The 4,572-nt window shown below is 37.4% G+C and overlaps 1 pseudogene; it reads left to right on the top strand.

Annotated features, from left to right (window-relative positions):
- Positions 1-274: 274 nt before the first annotated feature.
- LOC132905735 (5S ribosomal RNA) lies at positions 275-393 on the top strand (annotated as a pseudogene).
- The last annotated feature ends 4,179 nt before the right edge of the window (positions 394-4,572 follow it).

Raw genomic sequence — 4,572 nt, 5'->3', positions numbered from 1 at the left:
TTCAAAGCTGAAAATGAATTACGCATCAAGCAATCATCTAAAGCTTTAAAATTGCAGAAATTTAAAGAAAAATTATTGAAGAAGGAAAATTGTATACATTATGAACGCTGCGATGATGAAGGCACGTCTCAGCAGAGCAATCCATGGAAAGAGCCTGATTTGTGTCCTGAATTGAGAAGTTTAGACGATTTCATGTCTAAGCTATCAGAAGTAAAAGTACCAGTACGACGCTGAAGTAGTGGGAAAAATGCAAACCTGCAGGTTATGAAGACCGGCCAACGCCCAAACCGCGTTGAGTGCACTCGTTCCCGTCCGATCACGAAAGTTAAGCAACGCCGGGCACGGATAGTACTGAGATCGCTGACCGCTTGGGAACTCCGCGTGGTGTTGGTTTTCTTCAGAAGGAGATCAGCCCAGTATTTGAACTGTCTAAGATGATGATGCGAGCAGTAACTGCCCGAAGAGGAAGATACAACGGGGCATGAAAGGACAACCCTGATGACTGCCGCCTGGTATTACTGGGGTTGTTTGCCCTCAAAGCAGAGGAAGAAGGAGGAGTGGTTTTTAGTGGGTATGGCAACAACATCCGCGCGAGTCCCACATAACCCAGTGATGCGGGTCACTGGGCATGCGTAACAGCATTTTCCCCTCCTCACGAAAAAAAAAAGGTTATGAAGACCTGGAAGCTTATGTGATTACTTTTACAAGAGGATAATTCCTCGCAACGTTTTATCCACCAAATGCATAGAGATTTCAACAACAACTATATGCAATCTGGAGCGATTATGGAGCACCGTGTATCACGTCGGTGCTGCAGGAATAGAAATCGCATTACTATTCTGATGTATATAAGGATTTTTTTAATTTACAGCTTCACAGTTTGAGATGACATTTGTACAGACGGAGGGAGGGAGTTGGTGTTGTCATCGATGCTGAAGCGTACCACACGATTGGAAGCCTTCGACACAGTCTGGATCACAGGCCTCATTTATAAATTAATAAAAAAAAACTTCCCGAGATACTTAATCAAAATAATATGGGACATGATTACAAACAGAACATTCCTAATGACCGAGGGTTCCCATACATCGAACAATGAATTCACCATAAAAAACGGACTCCAACAAGGAACTGTAAACTCCCCGCTACTCTTCAACATATACAACAGTGACATATTAAACCTGTTCGACATGAACAAATCTACCCACAAACGCTCCATAGCCTTCGCAGACGACCTAATCATCTACGTAACAGGCCGCAAAACTAAAACAATAAACACAGACCTCCAAGAACTATTCGACAAAATCAATGATTACTACCACACATGGAAACTAAGAATCAACGCAAACAAATGCGAAAGCATACTGTTCAAACCCAAAACCAGCGAAATCGGCCCAGCAGAAAGAAAACACTGCAAAAATTTCCAATTAAAAGAAAAGTCATCCGAAGAGACAATCATACCACACAAAAACTGCGTAAAGTACCTAGGCATAAACATAGATGACAAACTAAATTACAAACAACACATAGAAACCCAACTCGCCAAGGCCAATAAAGCATTCTGGAGAGCAAGGAGACTATTTTACTCGAAACATCTCAAGAATAATGTAAAAACATTATGCTACCAAGCTCTAATTGGACCAATTATAACATACGGTTGCCCAATCTGGTACAACATACCAGCATCGCTAATGGAGAGAATCCGCGTTTTCGAAAGAAAATGCATTAGAGCTTGCCAAAATGCGTACAGATCCGAACAGAGCGGATACAAAAAATATATAAAAAACAAAAAAATCTACGACCTAGCCAACATTCACCGCATTGACTGTCACATACTAAAACTAGCAAGAAATCATTTCGCACAAGCGTCAAAAATAAAAGAAAACAGCCTAATCTTCAGCGGCTTATACCCAAACGTACTATATTACAAAAACACAATGACAACAGGCTACATCCCCCCAGAAGCGTTCCTATACCTAGACGAAAAAAATTACCTCCAAGACCAAAACAATATCCCGATAATTTTCCACATAAAAAGAAAAATAGGGATAAAAACAATACTCTACGAGGAAAACCTAAACGGACTGACTGCAGACACCAGGTGGAGGTACAACATGGCCCTCCCCCAAAAAGACACTAAAGACAAACACAGAAGAAACACAAAAAAATATTGGTGGATTCCAAACCCATAAGAAAATATAAGTGAAAACTACCAATTCGACAAAAAAAAAAAAAAAAAAACCATTTCTACCACCGTATAACCTAGATGTAAGTACTGTAAATATGTAAATACTATAATCATTGTAAATAATATAATTTAACACCCCCTCCCCTTCCCTCTCATCCCCCCCCCCCCCCCGCAAAAATCCCGCAACGCATAAAAGTAATACACCGAGGAGTCCTGTTTTGCGGCCAAGTTTCAGGACAAAATACAACACACACAAGAATACACAAAAATCACGCACCAATGCGACTTAAACCCAAAAAAAACAAAAAAATAAACGCAAAAACCGAAAATCCACGACACATATTGGACCATGGCTACGTCGTACCGACGCGTATCGGTACTTTTGCCTAAACACACTATACTCAATTCATTGTTTATTGTGAATCTCAAAAATGTACAAAAAAATCAAATATTGGCTAACTAAACTATTTAAAAAAAAAAAAAAAAAAAAAAGTACCACACGATTGGGGACCCCATGTTCTCTAGTCTCTGCACCTTTTGTTGGTTTGGTTTGTAAACTGTATCGTGACCGATGCATTCGGGACCTTTACAATTTTTTGTGGTAATATAATTTTGTAGTAATATAATTTTGTAGTAATATAATTTTTTAGAAGTATAATTTTGTAGTAATATAATTTTGTAGTAATATAATTTTGTAGTAATATAATTTTGTAGTATTAATGAGCGTTCGAAATATATTTGAAGAATGTTTGATTCGATATTTTTTATTTTCAAAAGTATGGCAATTTACACAAAACATTACGTATTTTGTATGTCTTAGCGTTTAAAGGAAATTTGTATTGCATGGTAACTTATAGATTTAATAGTACCGTTTCGAATATTCTCTCCATTATTCTGAACGTTGAGATTTTCTATATATTTCCTTAATGTTAATTAACAGTTTTGTAGACTTTTGAATAGATAAAAAGGAATTGATAAAATTTGGAACATGTCTACAATTTTCCTGCAATCTTCTAATTCGCCATATTAGTCCTTTTCAGTCCAGCATACTACACATAACAAAATTCTGTCGCAGGCAAGAGATCCGCACATGTGTCCAGGCTGTTGGCCGTCATCGGCGACATTATTTGGCCTGTCTGTGTATGAGATAAGAAGTGACGACAGACGATTGGTAGGGGATAAACAAAGGGGAAAATTGTTTGTTTTTAGCAAATCGTGCATGAAGTTTTCTGACTGACGATGAGTCGCACCATAATCACTTTGTACATAAACGTCTCATCACTCCGTGTTTACGTATCTTGAACATCAAAGCATCAACTAATTCCAAAATCGTCTGACGCGCTATACACATAGGCTTATTGTGACAAGCTACAGCAAATTATAGCAAGTTTTATTTGGTGAGCTCTAATCTCTTTTGTTCGTTACCTGTGCACATGTGTTTTCTCAGGTACAGAAAAGTTTTTTCAACGCTTGTACCACCAAGTTGTATGTGAGTTACTCTGGCTTGTCAATATGCCTTGTTCAAAGTTGAGAGCTGGATACTGTCACAGCTCTATATCTTCCCATGTAATTATGATAATAGGAGCTTTATGAGGTATGGAGTAAATTGAATGCGTCTTTGTTGAATCTAGATGATCCAGAATGGCGAATTATTACAAGTAGAACAACTAATCAAAGTAATATACATACACATATATGAAATATGTTTCATATGGATAGGAAATTACTTTGACATTTGACAAGCATTGCAATAAATATGTTGGTTCGGAAGTAATATTACTAGATACTTATTTTTACAGATTGCAATATTCTCTTCACTAATTCATAGATTGATCTTAGAACAAATGAAGATCTTTACATGTTATTGGATTAACAAGTAAAATGTATTTTTCCTCACAAATGGTATGCAGAGGAGTAATGAAAATAAAAGACTGGTGTATGTTACAGTTCAAGTGACCCGAGAGGCTGAAATACTATTTATACAAATTGCGGATGGATGGATACCGTGAAAAATCTTTCACATACTGATTGTTGATTCTATTCCTGGAACGCGTTGGATTCGTGTTTACGTGGTACGTTGATTAGAATGATTTAGAGGTGGGTTCTTGGGGGTGTGAGTAATTATGTTTCAGCCAGGCTTGGACAGAAAGGCGTTTAATCAACGGTTAATGGTCCGCTTAAAATACACATGCTCTGGTAGTTCCTCATTGGATCGTTATAGATGTCGCCGTATACTTTCTACTAAATCCGTTTTCGGGAGACATTGATTAAGATGATAAGGGTCATATTTTGAAAGAGAGGGAGAAAGGTGGTGTGTTTTGGATAAAGGTAACAATTTTATATGAAGGAAAATTATTGTAAACATTGAATATAATTGGGGAAAA

The sequence above is a fragment of the Bombus pascuorum genome, chromosome 3, assembly GCF_905332965.1.
Source record: "Bombus pascuorum chromosome 3, iyBomPasc1.1, whole genome shotgun sequence".
Classification (NCBI taxonomy): domain Eukaryota; kingdom Metazoa; phylum Arthropoda; class Insecta; order Hymenoptera; family Apidae; genus Bombus; species Bombus pascuorum.
The sequence above is the reverse complement of the archived record's forward strand: the minus strand, read 5'-3'. Positions and strand labels throughout refer to the sequence as shown.